We start from the raw sequence: 22,136 nt of genomic DNA on the forward strand, positions 1-22,136 counted from the left end.
TGAAAAACATGAATATGAATTTTTATACTGCAATTGTCCCAAAATTGCCATTTTTTATCATCTCCCAAAAACACATAAAAGTATGATAAAGCCGCCTGGCCGACCGATTATATCGGGAATAGAGAGCCTTACATCCAACCTATCCCAATATGTGGACTATTTCCTCCAACCTTTTGTAGTACAACTCCCTTCCTACCTGAGAGATTCAACATCAGTGTTGAATCTGTTAGAAGGGTTTGTGTGGAAAGACTCTTATAGGTGGCTCACTTGTGATGTTCAGGCCTTGTACACCAACATCCCACACGAGGAGGGTTTGAATGCTGTTCAATCTTATTTATTGAACGACGTCACTCTGCATCCCCTCAACAGCCAATTTATTATAGATTCCATTAGGTACATCTTGAAACATAATTATTTTATGTTTCTTGATGAATTTTTCATACAGGTTTGCGGAACTGCAATGGGCACTAGATTTGCCCCTAGTTTCGCAAACCTGTATATGGGAAGATGGGAAGATGAATGTATATTTAACAACAACCCGTTCAAGGCAAATATTATTATATGGCGCCGTTTCATAGATGACGTCTTGTGCATATGGGACGGCGACCAGTGCTCTATCGGCCAATTTTTGCAGTATTTAAATAATAATAATAAAAACCTCACTTTCACACATGTAGAGCATGAGACACAAATACACTTCCTGGATCTCAACCTTATGGCGTCAGCAGAAGGAAAGGTGGTAACAAAAACGTATTTTAAGGAGGTTGATTGCAACAACCTCCTTGTTGCCACAAGTAATCACAAAAAAACGTGGATATCAAATATCCCCAGTGGCCAATATTACAGGTTGAAGAAAAATTGTAGCACGGAAGTAGATTTTGAGGAACAAGCTGAGAAACTGACCCAAAGGTTTTTAGAGAGGGGTTATCGTCTAGAGAAATTAAATATAGATCTGGAGAAAATAAGAAAACTTGATAGAAAAAACATGCTACTAACAAATTCCAAAAAAAGCAAAACCCCCAAGGAGGGTGAGGGGAAATGCAACGTTTCTTTTATCACTAATTTTAACTCAATGACGGGGCAAATTGAGAAAATTGTAAGAAAACATTGGTCTATATTATCAAATGATTTGCTGCTGGGTGCTCACCTCTCGAAATTCCCAAAATTCATCTATAGAAGAGCAAAAAATTTAAAGAATACACTATCCCCGAGTGACATAAAACAAATTGAATGTCCTAGCGGGGACGATAAATGGTTAAGTACTAAACCAATTGGGAATTTCAAGTGTGGGAAGTGCTCAGTTTGCAAATACTTGCACCCAGAGAGAAAGACTTTTAAATGTATCAATGGAGAAACACATGGTATTAATGATTTTATATACTGTAACACTGACCATGTTGTTTATTTATTGGAGTGTCCATGTGGCCTTTTATATGTGGGACGCACTAAACGCCCATTGAAAGTGCGCATACAAGAACACATGCGCAACATTAAAATAGGTTTTATGAAGCATAGTCTTTCTAAGCACTATGCACAATTCCATAAATGTGATCCCTCTTCTCTATTATTTAAAGGTATTAAGCACGTACCCAAAAACAGGAGAGGGGGTGACAGAGTAAAAGAACTTTCTAGGCAGGAAACCTTCTGGATACACAAGCTAAATACTCTGTATCCAGGGGGTTTAAATGAAGATATAGACATTTGGTCCCTGTATTAAGTTTCTGTGTTCCCAATCATATTTTACTTGTTTATATATTTTTTAGTATATATATATATTTTTTAGCATTTTTTAACTACTTAAGGGATTTTTTTCATAAGTAACAGATTTTTAACTTTTGTCTCTTTGTCCTTTTAGTTTACTTCATAGGACATGCCTTCTTAATATGTACTAGGATTGATTAGATCACCTTAATGCTCCTCTATTAGTGATCGGCTTTGCAGACTTTTCATGTTTCCTATTTCAGTTGGATGGTGATATTTATTGCCCATTAGAGTAACCTCCCTGGTCTATATGGCCACTAATGTACTCATGTACGTTTTTTACTATGTGTAACACTGTTTTCTCTTTTTTAGTCTCATCAATCGCGTGTGGTTAGCTATGTTTGTTGTTAATAAAGTTTTTGTGATGTTTATGTTATGTTGCTATTAGCTACCAGTGACGCGCGCAACCGGGACCATTAACCCGCCCCTATTACTTTCCCATTGGCTGTGAGAGTTGATAGCCCAGCCAATGAGGTACGATCGTGTAATATTTATAACTGATCCGGAACCACTTCAATTTATATCCCTGATGAAGAAACGTTTTCGTTTCGAAACGCGTTGGATGACTGGACAAGAGCTCAACCTCTAATCTATTACCCCACCATCTGAGCTGATCGAGTGTGAACGGCGCGATTACCAGCGCTCCCCCCCCGTGGTGACGTCATCGACCCGGAAGTGCTTCTGCACAGAGGGGAGTGAGAGGACCCGGCCGGTGTGGAGCTGTGCTCTGGCAAAGGACTGCAAGTGGCAGCAGCAGCTTTGGACTCGTGCTCTTGGGGGAAAAGAACTTTTTTAGAGGCGATCTACTTACCTACTTACCAATAGGATCCTGTATCCGAGACACCAGCGCCATAACCCTTGAGAGGATACTCCTTCCGGTTTCCTGAGGCGTTGGGTAACATTATCCCTAACTGCATTTATTTATCTTTATTGATGTACGCACATTACTTACCCTAATTAATTGTACCTTCATTATATTGTTTTATGCACTATGAGCGTTGTGCGCTGTGTCTTTTTTGTCTTTATCTGCTAGTCTAGGGGGTTTCTGAGCCCCCCCTCCATCGCAGCTGCAGACGCTCCATTTAAGGTTATGTTTTCTAACATCTATTATCACGTCACTTAATTATTTAGCTGCGCACTTTATTTTCTTTTCACTTCACTAAATGGTCGCCTTTCAGTTTCAATCAATCCTTCAGTCAGTGTAACTCAGCAGCTACAATATACTCTTATATTATTATGGTAACATTATCTATTGTTAGGCTGCGCTTATACAGCCGGCGACGGTTGACGTCACCCGTCGCTGTCGCCATTGCGACGAGTTGTAAATTGACGTTTAGGCGACGTCGCTGGATGACGTCATTAAAGGTGGAGGGCAGAGGCATGGAGAAGCTCCCGATTGGCCGCAAAGGGAGACCATCGCCGAAAAAATCAAATATCAGTGACTACCAGATTTCTGGTAGCACTGTCGCTCCGTTGCTTTGTGCATTTGTTTTGCCGCAATGGCAATGTCGCGTCACTGTCGCCGGCACTATAAGCGCAGCCTTACAGTTTGCAGCTCAAACTGCTGGGAATATTGTTAACAAATTATCACAAACAGGAACGTGTTGCAAATATCTTGTACTGCTGGGGATATGTGCTAAATCCTGCTAAATAAATCAAAGGACACTTTGTATATTAAAATTCATAAAAAATGGCATTTAAAAAAAATAGGAACTATTATCTAATGCTACAGAACTGATTTATTTTAAAATGTATGATATTGCATGGATTGATCCATTAAATGAATGTGCAGATTTGTATTCAAGACAAATCATATAAAATTTAATTTGTCTATGTTAAATATGATATCCAATAATTTAAAGAATAAACTAACAAATATATTTATTCTAAAGCAACATACTTAAATATGTTTGGTTCATACAGACACAGTCACTGCTAGCATCATTTGAACAAGTAAAAAAGGACAATAATACAATTATTGTAGGATTATATAATTGTGCTCTCATAGGAGTATTATACTAATTTCAGGTAACAAGATGCGCAATAGCTGGGAAGTGTGTGTGTGTGTGTGTGTGTGTGTGTATATTCATGATCAAATGTTATTTAAATTGAATAAAAAGGAAAGGCACATTGGCGAAACAAGAACTGATTTTGCCGCCTATTCCGTGTTGGCACAAATTAAAAAATGCACTTTTACTAAGGTGATAAATTATAAAGGCTAGAAACAGCGCTGCTTGGAAATGGTTCTTGTTCACCTTACTTACTGCATAAAAATACATTTTAAAAAGGCACATTTACCCTTTTTTAATCTTCAGAACAAGGATAAGTGCACTGAAAGGATTGTATGGCAACAAACAGCCATGCTGGAACTTAAAAGGCTACCTACATGTGGCCGCATTGCTGACCTTGTTAAGTCCTTAATTATGAGGGCAGCTCTTTCTAATGTAATGGTTTCAACATCCTGTTTTTGAGAAGATTTTTAAGTCCATCTATATGTATTTTTCCCAGGTTTCCTTATACATTAGAGAACTGACAGCTTCGTACAGTACATTGAATTCAAATTAAAGTGGCTAGCAATTCCTATATGAGAAAATAAAATCATACCGATTATATGATTAGCGATACTATTGTGTTGCAAATCATAAGGTTTTCCATGGAATACATTAAAGTGCTTGCCATTTTTAATGGTAATTTTACCTTGGACCCATGGGAGGAGAGATGCTATTGTATGCCACAAATTTAAATCATTCCTTGAGAAAGTGATAAACAATGGAAGAGAACTTGATCTCTTAGCAAACATAAGTCAAATGAAACATTTTATGCTAATCAACTCGTTGAGTTCTAAGTTAAAAGACGATGGTCAAAGACATGTCATGTTTGCTTATTCTTTCCATTCCTAAAGAATGAGTACTTGAGAAAGTGATGGGTAAATAGCACACAGTAACAATTCTGCTCCAAGACAAACATACAGTCACAGATTCCCAGCCTCACAACCCATTTAACATTGCTCACAAAAGACAAATTGCCTTTGAATAAATAGTTCTTTATGTATTAGGTAACCTCAAGCGTAGCTTTGTGTCATATCAAAATAAGCTCAATTTTTTTCTTTTACATATAGTGTAATAATGTTACAAACAAAAAGTTAAATAAACAAAACACTTGCAGCTCATCAGGTGAATTTCCATATAATGTACCGTGACTGAGGCTGTATTCAAACAGGCTGGGTTTATCATTATTTTGTTGATATGCATTACTATATGCCTGTAGTTTTTCACTGCTGAATCTTGAGCCTGCAATTGGGGAATGAAACTGTGCTCCTCTAGATCTGAAAAGGTTAATGTAGGTACTTACAGTGAGCATACCATCTGTCCTCATTTCATTACACCCCTTATGTTTATGTCACACATAATATTGCCTTCAGTGTATATTAAACTACACTTGGACTCTCAGTCCAATCTTTTCCCCCTTCTCATTCCCATTACAAAACATATAAAAATAATGTGCTATTTCTATTTTTATTTCCTTTGTAAGAAGTGGCTGCTCTATGTGTACATGCTACACAGCATAGCACAGACCAAGCTAACATCTTTAAGGTATTTAAAAAAAAAAAAAAAAAATACTGACTTTACTGGAGGCCCAATAACAAAATAGTTTGAAAAGTCATGAATGAGAAAACGGGGGATGTTTGTTAGCCTACACTAGCATACAGACTGCCAGAAGATCAGTATAAGATTACATCCATATTTAATTTCATCCATGTCAGAATCGAATGTGAAACCTCTGAAAAGTCACTTCTAATTTAATGGACACAGCAAATTGATAGAGACACCAACTAAATTACAAGTTAAAAGACAAGAACAGCCCAAGGGACTGGGAGATTATACCAGAGGAGCTGCCGATGACCAGTCATCAGACAACCTTGGCTTGGACATGTCTGCTAATTCATTACCATAACAAAAGTCCCAACATTTAAAATAAGGCTTGTTATTCAGTGAAAGATACAGGCTATGCTTTTTCTCCAAAACATTTATAACATGTGTAACAATAATATGTGTATTAAAATACTGAAATGTCAAAGAAGGGACATATTAGATATAGCAACAGCCCATTTTAATAAGTAGAATAGGCTAATACTATTTTAAAAGGCTCTACAGAGATATTACATATAATTATTATAAGAAAGGATTGTTTTGTGGGATCTCTTGTTTGCAGGTGTATACAATGCTTGTGAATCATTTTCCTTTTGAATACGATTTATTAAGTGTTGTTTTTATATATGAATACATTTGCACTATATAAATATATATTTCTGACATATAACCATGTTTAGTTTGGGGGGAGGGATATGTATCAAAATAGTGGCATTCTAGTCAATGGGGATTTCCGTATGGTAAAGCAAAGTAGCACTATCGCACTTTATTGAATAAGCCTCATTGACCCAAAGTGATGCACCTGTTTTGGAGCAGTTTGTCTCAGCTGGTAACATATTATACATATCCCCCCTTAGCATTTGAATACATCTATTGATTACTGCATTTTGTAGGTGGGTGCTTTGGTTTGTTTTCCCCTTTGTCTAAAGAGAAGAGACGATTCATTTGGTTAGACAAATATGAGTCAGCATAAAGAAATACATAACGAATAACACCAAGGAATACCAGTATATAATCCATGAATGTAAGTTAAAATAGATTGTAGGGGTAAAGGGAAATTCATGTAATTGGCAGGTACATAACTTCCTACATACCACTGCCTTTCATTAAGAAACCAAACCTGTTTCTGTTAAGAATTTATAAAGTATAAAAACCCTAAAAAGTGGATTTTTGTTAATTTATTTTTTTGATGCGCCACTGATTTCGTGCAACCCAGTTTGTCCCAAAAGCTTTTAGACACAGGAAATCTAAGTTTGGTATAGAATGTGGCACATTCATAACACTACTGTAGGTTTAAACACAGTGGTACATTTTTATTTGGTCACAAATAGGTAATACAGTTTTACACACAATAAGTCAAACCTATGCTGCGATTATCACACTATTCAGCCATAGTATTTCAATAGTGTTAATTATTTTGACAGTTTCCAACTCCAGTAAGTTTATTATAAATTTGTTACATCATAAAATAACCACAACTTGTTGAGGAGGCATTAAGTACATAGAAAGCTTTAACACTAATCTACTGTACATGGCAAATCCTAATAAGAAACTGGAACAGCACCCTCATAGTTTGTTACTGCAGCAGCCAGTCAAAGCTCGTCTCTCTGGCAATGAAGGAGTGAAGTAAACACATTGCTAAGGTATTAAATACATTACTTTATCATCAGATACATCTTTCCATTGCCGGGCCACCTAATTAAGGAGGTATTTTAAGTCGGTTGCATTCAGAAGAAGTTTTCCTTGTTTTGTGCATGCCAAGACTTACATAAATATAAATTCTTCTATTTTCAATTTCCTGTCTCTTTCCCTTTGACCACAAAGCTGGGCAGTGTCTCATATTTACCTAGAAAATGAATTCAGATATGCCTTTCTTTGACTTCTAGGTCCGTCATCACATCATCTGCAGCACAAATATGATACCACAGTGGTACATCTGAAAGCAGAATAAATGAAAGGAAGATGCAAATATATCTTTAACTCATCAGTGCTTGCGGAGCCTTCAATGCATTAAATGGTGACTAGTGGTGGTTGCATATTTACAAATCAAAAATAGAAGTACGTATAGTAACTACTAGATCAAACTATTTAGTAAAACATTACAGCTTTAATTGTGTCATTATGGCAAAGCCAGCAATCAGTAAATGACCAGTTCCTTGCCCTCCAAGATTATTTCAACTAGTAGTGTGCACTATGGAAACTTACTTTAGTTATGCTCACCCCTCTAACATAGGGAAGCTATGTCTGGATGAACAAACTCTTGCAGATTTTTTTATCAAATTATGTTGCAGAATCACTAACTGAGTTGCTCACCCTCCCCTCCCCTCCCCTGATGACTTGTCATTTTAAGCACCAGCTGGGCTACAGATCCTCCAGGAATGTAAAGAGCTAATGAGAAGCCGAGAGAAAGATAAATTGGATTTGCAAATACTGGTTACGAGAATGTCTTCTGTTTTACTTTTTGTCTCCCAGGCTACTTGCACCTGTGGAATATATTCTTAATTACTGGAGACTCCAGGACAACCCTGGATAGTTGGAAAACCCATTGCCATGATGGAAATCTCACTTCCCATTAGCCGTAGTAGCAGCAGCAACAGCAGTAGCAGCAGATAAAGGCATATACTTCTATCAAACAATCAGCTCTGCTGAGCAAACAATCATTTCATTCTCTTTCACTAGATGATGAGGTATCCAATTGTGGTATGTAACTCTGGTAATTAATCTCATATTTTTTTTTCTAGTTCATACCACAATACTCATTTTAGGATAGAGTTGGAGTGAGAGGCCCTATCTATATCTGTAAATGAATGATATCATTATTTGTGGAAATGAAAGTTTAAGCTCTGTAAAACATACAATCCCACTGAGATCTCAGCAGCGGAACTTGTACGTGCAGGTGTTTAATGTGATAAGGTGCGTTGCCATTTATCTGTGTACTTGCAGACAAATATTAACATAGCCATGAATTAAGCTTTTAATCCTTTTATTATAAATTGAATATCTTTATTTTAACAAACATCAACAATGCACATTATTGTATTTCAAACTATTCATTATGATTCCCCACAGTGTACCATTTCATGATACACCATAATACATGTGTTAATATAATGGCAGACATCTGCTTCACTTTTCCATGGTATATTTCTTTCTTTTTCACTACTGTTTCCACATAGAGAATGTTTCACCGAGACAATTTTTAAGTTATGCAGTATCTTATTTATTTTTTGTCCATCACATTATACTACTAATTAAAAGAGCTACAATGGTATGTTGCATTAAGAATCATGAGGTTAGGAACAAACACTCAACCTCCAATAGCCATCGGTGTTCTGGTTTTTGGTCCTCATTTCGAGGATGGTGAAATCAAACGAACACAATACTTTGTGTCTGGAACTCCACATTTACAAACAGAATACAACACATAATCAGTTGGTCAACCAGCTTGTAACGATGAGAGGATAGCTTGGGTATTTTTAATAAAAATGTTCTCTTGACTAAAAACGTGTTGGGGTGACTTTCGATTACCAGATTCTACTGCCGATGCTGTATTTGCAATTAATACGTGGTGTAAAAATGTAATTCCCTTTGCAAACTATACATATAAAAGGTGTGTAGAACACCTCAGGGTCTAATAATGAAAAAAGCACAAAAAAAGCACAAGCCATGTAAGCCAAATAAGATGAATCTACCATCAACTTGCTCCAGTTACTTTGAAGGAAAGGGCATAATAACTTGTCTCTAAAAATACATCACCATATGTGTGATGAGTACATGAAGTACCCACCTAATGGATGCGGAGGAGACCATAACAGAAATGGCATTAAAAAAATTCCCTTTACTAGACAAAAAGATTTCTCTACAGCAGGCCTGCACAACTCCAGTCCTCGAGGGCCGCAAACAGGCCAGGTTTTCAGGATATCCCTACTTCAGCACAGCTGGCTCAATTAGTGGCTTAGTCATACTGAACCACTAATTGAGCCAGCTGTGCTGAAGTAGTGATATCCTGAAAACCTGGCCTTCTTGCGGCCCTCGAGGACTGGAGTTGTGCAGGCCTGCTCTACAGGTTAAGAAAAACTCAAACTGTAATGAGGTAAAGCCTATGAGATACTGTACCTGAGAACATGAGGATGAGGAAATTAGTCAATTTAGTTTTAATACTTGGTGGGATAACAATGCTAAAACAGTGACTCTACATCTGATAGGCCATTAATCAATGCAGAAATGCTGGGGCTAGTTTAAGGAAAGTTTAAGGCATGTATTCAGAATGTACCTGGGTGTTTCCTGGGTTTTTTGGGGAATTGCCACTGGTTTTTGTTCGAATAAGAGTTGCCTCTACTGTATGTTGAGTAATAATTTATGCAGTTCCGATAAATTGCCAAATATATGAGATTGCACTCATAAAACATTATACTTTCCCACACTTCAGATAATGTAAAGTTTTGCTACCAATAAATACAGTGTTTCTGAACTTTCCCCCTGCGACCTCCCACCCTTGCCAGATCAGATTTTATTTGCTTGGAGATGAGGAGGAGCGCAGATGAGAAATCGTGATTTATGCAAAAGAAATAAAACATATATAGTGCAGACTGTAATCACTGCTAGTGCTCTTAATAATCTATAAGAATAGAACTCACAAAAATCGCAGTATAATATCGCATGTCAGAGATCCTTCTCTCTCTGACTGGAGCCCTTTGGTCGAAATGCCAGGGTAACCCTCAATAGGTAGGTATGATATGGAAGTAAAAATAAAAGAGACCACAATAGTGCATACTATTCGAACTGGATATAATGCAATATCATCACAAGTATAATGAACTCACATTTTCCCAAATAAAATCGGGTGGGGGAGAGAACCGCAGATATAACTGGAGGACAGGTGCAGGCAGCTTTCACAGCGTCTCACTCGTTCCTTGCTGTGTACTTCCACGTGCGTCACTGCCGTCGCGTCACTTCCTGCTACCGCGTCACAGCTAAGGGCGGAAGTTCCAACTGTGTCTGGTATCAGCTCCAAGCTTGCCAGTCCTTCCAATCTCAGGTTCTCTGCTGCAACTCTACGCATTTCGCTAATTGCTTCGTCAGGCAGTTGTCAAGACTGCCTTCGCACGCTCCCTGCAGAGGAGGATATCCCATCTCTCTTTCCTCTCAGTCTCTCATTGGTCGCCCCACATGATTCCCTCCCCCCAGAGAATCCTGGGACTTGTAGTCCCGCGGCTGCATGTGCGGAGCTATACAAGATGGCCACCGCACTGACTGCGCATGCGCCGCCTCGCTGTACTGCGCATGCGCACCTAACCAAGATGGCTGCCCCCTGCACTCCCGATACAGCGCAGAGCTCAGGCGGCACAAAATAGCAGTTTCCCCTCACCGGAGGTAAGGAGGGGACTCTGTTACATGTGTTTTGTGGATGTAAAGGGGCCAGCAGAGTGTTTTATTGGTTTGCGTATGTCTGTTTTGTGAGTTTACAGGGGGCTTCAGTGTGTGTTTGTGTGTTTATGGGTGTAGAGGGGGGGCAGCTGTGTGTGTGTGTTTTGTGGGTGTAGAGGGTGGAGGAGGGCTGCAGTGTGTTTTGTGGGTGTAGAGGAGGGGGGCATCAGAGTGTGTAGGGGGACTGCAGTGTTTGTGTATATAGAGGGGGGGTTACAGTGTGTGTTTGTAAATATAGGCGGGCTGTGTGTATGTACAATTTCCTTTTAATAAACTAGCAGTAAAAGCAAAATAATGTAGACAATCATGCTATACATAGACAATATGACTACAAAAGTGTATCTTTTTTTCTAAAAAATGTAATAATAAAAAATAAAAAAAAAGCCAACATTTAGCCTATAATAGTAATAATCCCTTCAGAACAGGGCATTAATGGCTAATAATGCCCTGGCTGAGTTAAAGTCCTTCAACTCTTCCAGCCAGGGCATTATTGGCCAGTAAGGCCCTATTCTTTGGGGATTATTACTTATGAAGCGGCACATATCCCCTATATAGCGGGTCCCACCACGGTAAGAGTTCCGCCCCGTCGGACACTTTAGCCATCACAAGTGGGAGAGGGGACACGGTCAGTATCGGGGGCACAAGTCGAGGGGACTGGGGCCTGTATCGGTTGTCACAGTTAACTCCTCGGGGGCTAAGGTCAAGGCTGGAAGAATGGCCAGAATGGGGTGATGAGGCAGAACAGGACAAGTCCAGCACATCAAAGTCTCGTTCCGCAGGGTAGTTAGAGTTCCGTACCCCAACTTGGTTGGCAACCAGGGAGGTCGTCCGTAATAGGGCCTGCAAGTGGGAAAAGCAGCAGCCGCAGGCTTAGCAAGGCCTCCCATGCTCCGTATGTCAGAGGAGTGGCTTCGATGTTCCTGCCCCTGCTTCTGCACCCTGCAATGTTGCCAGAAAAGGTCCTCCGTAGACGTACTCAAAAATGCATATTGAAAAAAACATACCAATGCAGCTGGGGCAGATGCAGAAACCGGAGGAGCAGCAGTACTGGCCAGTACCGCTAGCGGAGATCCCTCCTCACTGATCACCTCGTCCGGGTGCTCTCCGTAGGCATTAGCCCCGCAGACCATGGCTCGATCTCGGTCCTTGCAGATGCTTTACACTGCAACCGGAGCTGGCACATCCCTCCATGGACATCGGTCCAGCGATGATCGACATCCTCGATCAACACACCCTGGTAGAAGTTGGGACTCGAGATGGATGAAAGGGTTGCAGCCTCGGGTTCAGTGAAGGCCTCGTCCGACACCTCATCGATGGACACACCGTCGCTGTCCTACCGAAAGGGCGTATGTCCAATGGTGGATGGTTCCTCCTGTGGGGAGCGGGACATCAAAGGTGTGGCGTGCCTCGCTCGACCAGGCCTGTCCAGGCACCGGCTCACCTCCTCTAAGGCGTGGATCATATTGGGAACTGACAGGGTAGCAGAAGGGACTCACTCTATCTCACATGGCTGGTGTGGACTCAGGTACATCCACTGTTAAGGGTCCTTCCGCAGGGCTGGAGCGACCGCTGGCGTCAGTTCCCTGGGCTCCCAGCAAGCCCGCTCCAGAGTCCAGGCTTTGTGAACTGCGGCACCTATACCGACTTTCAGAACTGATCAAGTGCCGAAGCACTATCCAGAAATCGGGCTGACGGGCCTCAGATGGCCGTCCATCCATTTCCATCAATCTTTGGAGAAACCCGTAGATATCGTAGAATTCTCCAGTGGCCAGTAGAGTCTTGGACGAATCCACTCCAGGTCCTGGAAGCGGAGATACAGTGCGTTGATTTCTGAGCACCGGGAAGCTGATCCCAGTGCAGGTCCCACCCATTCGCAGAACAGGCAGACCAACCGTAGTGAGCCCTCCCCATCATAGGGAAGCAATAGCAGACCTCCGGGGAGGGCAATGTGCGTACGTTGCTTTTTATCCATCATTGCAGCTATCTGGAAGGGAGCGTGTAGGTGGGCGTCTGTTCAGCAATACCACAACGTGCGACTGGGGTTATGTCCCCACATCCGTTGCTCGGCAGTAGGTAGACATGCCTTCCGCTCCTCCCTCTGGTAATACAATAGTACGCTGTAGAGAACAGGGTGGGATTTGGCTTTTGTGCCAATCCCGGATAATTCTGCCAGAAGGGTGCGGCTAGGCTTCATGCCTAGCCCAGAGATTTGCAACAGAGTCTTGCAACTTTGCACAAGCTGCCATGCGGTCTCCCATTTTTGGTGGAAACCGCTATTTTGCTTCAAGAAAGTACATGATGCAGCTCCCTTTTCAGGGACCGCGTTAGCATGGCTGAAGCCCCTCAAACGGAGGTTCTGGTCATCTGCAGATCAAATGCTCCTCCCTTGGGTAACTGCCAGCTCACACAAAAATAGCACGGGTGGGCCGTAGTCTCTTCGAGGAACTACCCCCACTCCTCTTCTTAGCGATTGGTAGCATGGGTGGGCCGCAGTCTCCTCGGTGAAGCCTCGAGGCACTGCCCCCACTCCTCTTCTTTAGCAATTGGTAGCATGGGTGGGCCGTAATCTCCTCGAGGAACTACCCCCATTCCTCTTCTTTAGCAATTGGTAGCATGGGTGGGTCGTAGTCTCCTCAGTTAAGCCTCGAGGCACTACCCCCACTCCTCTTCTTAGGATATAGTAGCACGGTGGGCCACAGTCTCCCACACATCTTCTTAGGATATAGTAGCATGGTGCAGACCACAACTCCCCCCTGGTGAAGCCTAGGTGTACCACCCCCGCACCTCTTCGTAGTACTGATAGGGCCCTTTCACACACTACTCGTGCATGAACTTGGTGGGTGAAATAGGAGCGTATCTCCTGGTCCTGCTGCCAATAACCTGTCCTGATGCTATCTCAGCAGCGCCTCTAATTGTAGCACATTTACCCCCACCCTAAGTAAGATACAGTAGTGTCGCTACCTGGTGTATTCTGATGCTGGTGCATACCTGTGAGGTATAACAGAAGGCCTGAGATCTCTGAGATGGTATTGGGAGACATCAGGACAGGCTGTCATGAATGGTTCTTCGGTCATCCCTGCGCCTCCAGCCCAGGAGGATCCTGGTGCAGCCAGGATGGACCTCAGGGGCAACGCTCAAACAGCAAACATCATACAGAGATGATATAACTGGCTTTTATTGGTTCAGTACAGCATACAGGCATTCTTCCCTGAAAGCAGTACCCCAGGCTTGAAGCCTGAAGCACCCCCTCCTCAGCATACCTTACCTCCCTAACAGGGCAAGGCCTCAGCCCACTCCTAGCCAGGAGAGGCTCACTGCTGCATCCTCATAGCAGGCAGGGCAGCACCGAACTGAACTCCCAGAAACACTCACTCTTACTCTAGAGGGAAACCCCCTCCTTCCCAGGGGAGTGGCATGTAAGCCGGCCTCCTTTACTCATAGGCCCCCGTTGTCATACCAGGCTACTCCTGAACTTTATTGACACACACATATAACAGCATAACCAGACCCTGCAGGAATTGTTACCAACACTGCCCACTCTATACTGGGACTTGTGCTAGAGGGGCCAGAGAGTTAATAGCACAAGGGGACTTGGCTACATCTAATTATAATTTTGCGGTTCTTCATAGCAGTTTTCTAAATGCCAGAGTCACCAGTAGAACGCGAGTATAAAAACATGAAATGACAATGCCATAAAGATAAATTCCATGATATTATTGTATAGTTTTTAATAGCATGTATGTTGTTGGTGGTATCTGTGCAAATAACTTTGTGTTATGTATAATCGGATACATATAATCGGATTAAATAGGAAAAGAAACAGCATTCTAAGGGCATGCTATTCATTGTAGATCACTGTGCAATTATTACACTGTCGAATGCAAATGCTGTCACGTATTTAGAAAAGACAATTAAAATACTGCAAACTACTGAGACTAGGGCAAATGAAGCGGTTTGTGAGCTGGGGTTATTATGAATCATTGTGCTACTTGCATTGCATTGCATTGTTATATAACCCATTTCATCTGTCAATCGTATAGCTTGACAGCTGACAGTAACTAGAATGACAAAGGGTCACTCAGTGACCTTCCGATAAACAAGACAGATGGTGGAAAAATTGCAAAGGAGGGGGATACGTCTCAAAAATGGAGCAATTTGCTCCAAATACAGAGCATCTGCGGCAATTTGCGAACAGCAACATATGTATGAATCTTTCAAATGTTGCGTCCTATGTTTGGCGCAGATCTCTGGAGCAGAGGTGAAACGGCACCTGGCAGATCTATTTGGTGCAGAGAGAGTGAAAAATTGCACTTATAGGTGCAACTTTTGATACACCTCATTATAATATTGCTCTGACTCTCTCCTCTAGAAAGAAGCGGGGGCAGTTTGGGGGTATAAATGTCAGCCATTTATTACCGGTATGTGGTTTAGCCCTCACCTTGATAATGTCTGCGATACTGTATGTATCCGAAATGTCAGTGTTGTTTCTGGCTCATCAAATACCCTTTTTGGAACGACCGTAGGACCTTACTTTTTACTTGCTACCCATAACTTTTGGGGTTTCATAGGATAGCCCAACAGCAGTCTAGACCGCAGGCTTTTACATCATTTTTTGATCCTTCTGTGCCTGAATTGTTTCTACATTGTTCTGACTCTCTCCTCCCCTATCCACTCCCCAAAACACGCAAGTGGAGCAAATTAGGGCACAAAGTGGAGCATGGTTACATTGACACAAAGTCAAAAACGATGCAATTTGCTTCAGTTTTGGAGCAGTGCTCTAATTTGCAACACTTGCTACATACCCCCCCCCCCTGAATTTATAAAGTAAATTGGTTATTCTTTCTAAAACATGGTGTTTCACACGTTCAAAAGCCTATATACTATTCACAGCTATAAAATATAGTATTGTGTCTGCACAAACTTTGATTTTATGATTGCATCAAAAAATGATACTGCACTAAGCTTTATTACATTGTATACCTCCATGGATGTTCGGTTGCTGTTCAATTCCAGTGCCGCAGAACATTAGAACGGTACAGTACACACGTGAGTTTAATAATGAGTTAAAAGTAGAAAAACATGTTCCTGTCTCTTTTAAAGTATAATTGCCCCAATGATTTTTTGCACTGTTTTGTCATAGTATAAAAGCATGTGTGTGATGATAAGCATGTATTATGTGCTTAGTTTTATGATCTATATAACAATGTTATAATTGGAGAAATAAATGACCAAAATTGGCAAAGCATAAATAATAAACAGTATATATATTATTATTATTATTTTTTATCAACTCTGCTACTCCCTCTATTTACCCAGCCACCAAACTCAGTAACTTACATGGAATCTAGTATGGGGCCCAAGTCAAAGTTCAAGGTTAATCGCACGGAAATACAGACTGTGCTCAATAGAGCAATGTCCTAGTAACATGCATCTTTATATTTTGTGCTGCATACTGGTACTGTAGAACCATATACATTAAAAAATCAATCAAAATTGTAATAACAATACATAAGAATTGTCCCATGCATGTCATAAATTATGGATACAATAAAGTTTAATGTCAGCATGTTTTTTTTTTTAAATTTAACCAAAAGGCTGCATTTGAAATATGAATATTCTACTTTTGACTGGTGAATTTTGAAATATATCTCTCTTTTCTGAGGATTTCTATCTGCATGCTAAAATAATATTTAAAAAAAACCCTCAAAATCATAGCCATTATACACACTAAATGTTTGTGAAAACTGCCACTGAAACCAGCAGGAAAGGAAAATTATATTCATCAATTGATGCTAATTAGCCAGTCTGAGATCTCCCCTGCAAAATACACCAACCCCCGTCCTTTTTCAAACACAAAGAAACAAGATTACAAAAAAAAAACCCAGAGAAAGCAGAAATCCCACCCACTCCAGAGGGTGAATCACATCAAACTGCCTTCAGTTTTCAATAAATAAACCCCACACATTTCCTGAGAAGCGATAAGTGCACTGAATGTTGTACAGAAACGTGATTTTAATGATGATGATTGCATAACTCTCTAATTAAACCTCACAAAGTGGGCACATATCGGTCAGATAATGATCGTTGCTTAGCTAATGGGGATAACATTCGGTGTAATTTTTCACCACAAAACAACAGTTGCAGCATAGGTTTGCTCTTATTGTAATTGGGAGATTTGTTTAGTATTTACTTATCTAAGGTGAATACTCCTTGTCTTGAGGACACTTTAGGATGTTGTAAGACCTACGTACATCCCAAGCTCCCAAACCTACCCCTTCATGCAGTAATTCCACATTTTTGTTAATGTTTCCCTATTCATGTTTTTGATCATTCTTTACAGTCTCTCATTATACAGTAGAATAAGCACTAAACAATAAATGGAAGCTCCCAATGGCTGAAGCATGTGGGCTACAAGAGCATCTCCAATAATGCTGCCCCCAGCAATTAGCTAGTCAGCCATTTTGTGCCATATTTAAGCAGTGCTTTTCATTGATACCTTCCATTACGGCCCAATTAAGTACATGGGTTGTAAGGTATCTCCCAGCATGCATGGTGTCTTAAGGCTGTTCTATAGTGCGCGCGGTGGCTGCACCGTGCGCACGCGCAGCAATTATATGGATATAGATGGCTGTTAGTCAGCCTTTCTATAATAGGACCGTGAGTGCGCACGGCATTGAGCGTGCAGCCGGCCGACAGGGGGGAAGAACAACACACAGAACCGACAGGGGGAAAAAGTAGGAAAATAAAGATTTTGCTCTGCTACTGCAGCTGACGTGTGTGTGTGTGTGTGTGTGTGTGTGTGTGTGTGTGTGTGTGTGTGTGTGTGTGTGTGTGTGTGTGTGTGTGTGTGTGTGTGTGTGTGTGTGTGTGTGTGTGTATGTATGTGTGTGTGTGTGTGTGCACAATGTTAATAAATATTTTATTTTTACAAATGTGTTATTTTTTATAATAAATAATAAATTACATATACACACACACATATATATACACACACAGTACCTTCCCTGCCTGTCAGTCCCGGCAGCACGGATTGTATAACCACAAAAAGCGTGCAGAACGTGCACGCGCGTTCACACAGGCGTGCGCACTGCCTCACACAGTATAGAACGGCCCTAATGGGGTTACAGCACTTGGCAGGTAGGGCCCTTTATCATTGCTTGAGCCACCAATTGTAAATATTATGTACAGTACCTGTTGGGAAAATATTACTCAAAAGACAATTTGTTGCCGTCCTTTTCATTATGGTTCTCTGTTCTAAATGTAATTCAAGAATAACAAAATCGCTGATGTTTTTTTGGAAACAAGTAAATAAATAAACCAAACTAAATGAACCTGTCACCACCACCCAACACTTCCAGAAGTAAGAAATCTCACCCTCTTACATAGCAAATGGGAAAACACACCACGTGCAACATTTTATGTAAGTAACTTTAAAGATTGTGCACTTTTATACTTAGCGGGTATTACCCTCATTTTTAACAGAAACAATACAAAAAAAATTACAGCAGCCAATTTGTGAGTGGAAGGAACACAGCATTCTCCATCGATGCAGTCAGTGGTCATTTTAATTTCTGGATTCACAGGAAATCCTCCCCGAGTTTTTCCCTAAACTGATTGGTTCTGCTCGACATAATATACATATTCCATGTACATACTTAAGGAGTGCTGTAAAACCACATATAAAATTTAGGAAATCACGTTCTTTTCAGGAAGGGATAATCTTACAAATATCAATGCAAATATCAAAGAACCTGCATTTACTGAGATCCCTCTGGATTTAAAACAAAACTGCAGTCTTACCTTCTTTTTACTTTGTATTTTACAGTTGCACTGAGGAAAAGACATATTTGTGTTGTTTCAGAAGAAGCAAAACACAACAGAGTCTTAAAGCAGCAATACTACATTTCCCCCTTTTTTTTATTTGTACATGTAAAGTATGTGACAATGTATAATTCTACATTCTTACCTAAGCTAGCATCATTTGGTGCTCCTGTTGCAAATCTGTCAAAATCTGAATGGTGTGCCTAACATAATGGCTGACTTTCAGTTCCAATCAATCCTTCAGTCAGTGTAACTCAGCAGCTACAATATATCCTTACTAAATTAACATTACCTATGGTTACAGTTTACATGCTGGGAACATTGGCAACAAATTATCAAATAGGAAAGTGTTGAAAAGATCTTGCACTGCTTTGGAGGTGTGCTAAAACCTGCTATAGAAATCAAAGGATGCTTTAAAACTCATTACAAATTGCATTATTAGTTTATTAAAACAAGAGCAAAAAAAAAAACAGTCACTATTATCTAAAACTACAGAACTGATTTATAAAAAAAAAAACATATAAACATAAATAGTGACCATTTTACGAAAATACATTAATCATTAATAATGTAAACATAAAATATCAAACATAACCATAAAAATCTAGGGTGGTGGGGCTTGCAAATTTAACAAATCTATTTGCTAATCCAGTCAACTCCCTGTCACCATTCTGTTGGTGCTACCGGGTGTTGGAGCACCCGGCAGGTATCACACCTCCATCTACAAGTGCACCAACTCTAACACTGGTTGTGGGCAGCGCTGTCACACATACATTGGGTAGGTTGGCTTCTGTGGACACTGGGAGATTGAGTGCCCAGGGCACCTCAGTACTTTTGGGAACTCCCCCCCCCCCAGGGTGTGGACAGGGTGTTGGACAGAGGGTATGGTGTGTGGGTAAGGCTGTGCAAGGCCACGTTCTATGGTTATTGTATTGCCCATTGCATGTTTGTAAGCCTGTTATCTTTGCCATTGTGTGTATTCTTGTATTGGGTCCTCTGACGGGGTTATCCAACATAGTTAGGATCCCGCCCAGGTGAAGGCGCTGTCACCAGACAGATCAGGTATTTGATGTGTGACAGTGATAAACAGGCGCTAACACTACAAGTGATCACTAATAATACAGTGATGTTAAATAAAAAACTAAATAGTGAACAGTGAATAATATTCGTGCAAATAAGTGTAAGAATAAGAGTAATAACCCCCTGCTCAAACCCTTCTGGTAGGGCCTGTTTTCTCTGGTCCCCAAATCGAGGAAATGTTTTCACAGTCCAGGGGGAGCATAAAGGGAAACAAAATACAACAATCTAAGTGCAGACAATTCAATATGGTGAATTAACTCAATAGAATTCTTGGCTCCTATGTGCAGCCTACTCACAGGATTTCAGTGTTTAACGGGCAACAAAGAACAGCTTGGATTGCAGAAAATCTTCTATCTTTGAAATGATGTTATTCTCCAATCCCAGCGAGATGATAGGATATGGAAAAAAAAGATATACCCATAGTGCAGATCAATAGTAAAAGGTAAATTTATAATAGTATCCAAAGGAGGCAATAGTATCACCGGGAGGCAGAGAGCTGACCGCGGAAGCATCTTACTAACACACTGAATGCTGAACGGTGGCGGGGGGTGAGCCACGGCACAAGTCGATTCTCCTATATCACATTGGTGATTCATGCGTATTTTATACGTTTTTATTGTAAGTGTGCATTTTTTGGATACTATTATCCTTTTACTATTGATCTGCACTATGGGTATATCTTTTTTTTCCATATCCTATCATCTCGCTGGGATTGGAGAATAACATCATTTCAAAGATAGAAGATTTTCTGCAATCCAAGCTGTTCTTTGTTGCCCGTTAAACACTGAAATCCTGTGAGTAGGCTGCACATAGGAGCCAAGAATTCTATTGAGTTAATTCACCATATTGAATTGTCTGCACTTAGATTGTTGTGTTTTGTTTCCCTTTATGCTCCCCCTGGACTGTGAAAACACAACAACACCAGACAGATCAGGTACACCCCAGGCTCCCAGCAGCGGAGGTTCTGGTCTCCTGTGAGCCACAGGTAAAGCACACACACTCAATAGCCACCACATCTCCCACAAGGTGGGGGAAACTGTGCTACATAGGTATAAAGCTCCCCTCATTGACAATAAACCTATTGATAACACAAATTTGAAATAATAGAAAGTTAACTATATATTTGTTAACTCTCTGGTTAGTCAAAGCATTTTATTTTGTAAAAGCTATCCATCCTGATTAGCAAAGAAATATTTTCTTAAGCAGCATTGCAGTTGGTTTTCAGACAACATACATACTGTATATTCTCATTACACATTTCTGTGTAAAAAAATGTGTCTGAAAATGTGACTTCACTTACAGGCAGGTTAGTTATGAATCCTTAGCTATGATAATATTCACACATTTTCTTTATTCTTATTTTTAATAAATAGAGAAGTATTTGATAAGTATTAACAGTAAGCACCAGGTTTATATCTAATATTATATTAAAGTGTTACCTTTAAAATTAAATAAACTGCTAGAAGGAAAAGGGCGGTATGCAAATGTTACAACCAGAAAAGTTTTGACTGAACCAATGTTCTCTATCCACCTTTAAGACTCATCTTAAAATGCCTTCTCCTTATCGAACCATATGAGTAGCTCTGTGGCTGATACTTTACACCTCATACATCGACTTTGGACCCTTGCAGGCGCACTTACCAGAACACCTTCCTACTGTCTCTGTACGTTCTTCCTACCAATTGATTGTGAGCTCTTTGAGGCAGGGATTCATTTTACTAAATGTCACTTTTATGTCTGAAGCTCTTCTTCCCATTATGTATTTGTATGATTTGTTATTTTTATGATTGTCACATGTATTACTGCTGTGAAATACTATGTACATTAATGGTTCTACAGTATATACTGTAAATAAAGAATATATACATACAACGTGTAATGTCATATACAGTATTGACTGCTCCACATGGTACTTCAGTATAATATCCTTCTGGTTTACACTATGGCTGTGACCTTTCTAGTGTTATTACCTTGCTACAACTATTTTCTAAGAAGGGATGTAAGTAAGTAAGAAAACTGCCACGGAAACACTGGAAATAATAGATGTGGTTAGGGTGGCCAGGTAGCTTCTCCAAAAATACTGGACACAATAGTGAAAGATGTGACGCGCTCGAAAGAAGTAGGTGGGGAGGTATGTTGTTTATAAATGTTCTGACCGTTGCGTAATTTTTTCTAAATTTCACTCCAAGTGTGTACCAATTTGCACCATTTCGTAAAAAAATTCTGCGGACACAGCGCCCATCCAAGAATTTTGTTTTACAAAGTAGAATATGAAATGGTGCAAATTGGTGCATACATGGAGTGAAATTTAGAAAGATTTACGTAATTGTCAGATCACTTATAAATAACATACCTGCAGTCATACTCTTGCCCCCCCCCATCCTCTCTAACTACCCC

The 22,136-nt window shown here is 40.4% G+C and overlaps 1 long non-coding RNA gene across 1 annotated transcript in view; it reads right to left on the reverse strand.

The window, feature by feature from the left end:
- The window catches only part of LOC142491059 (uncharacterized), a 247,827-nt gene that overhangs the window by 54,799 nt on the left and 170,892 nt on the right, over positions 1-22,136 (reverse strand). Inside the window, exon 2 of the long non-coding RNA XR_012800247.1 lies at positions 7,258-7,347. This is a non-coding gene — a long non-coding RNA (uncharacterized LOC142491059). The remainder of the gene's footprint in view (positions 1-7,257; positions 7,348-22,136) is intronic.

The sequence above is a fragment of the Ascaphus truei genome, chromosome 3 (genome assembly GCF_040206685.1).
Source record: "Ascaphus truei isolate aAscTru1 chromosome 3, aAscTru1.hap1, whole genome shotgun sequence".
Classification (NCBI taxonomy): domain Eukaryota; kingdom Metazoa; phylum Chordata; class Amphibia; order Anura; family Ascaphidae; genus Ascaphus; species Ascaphus truei.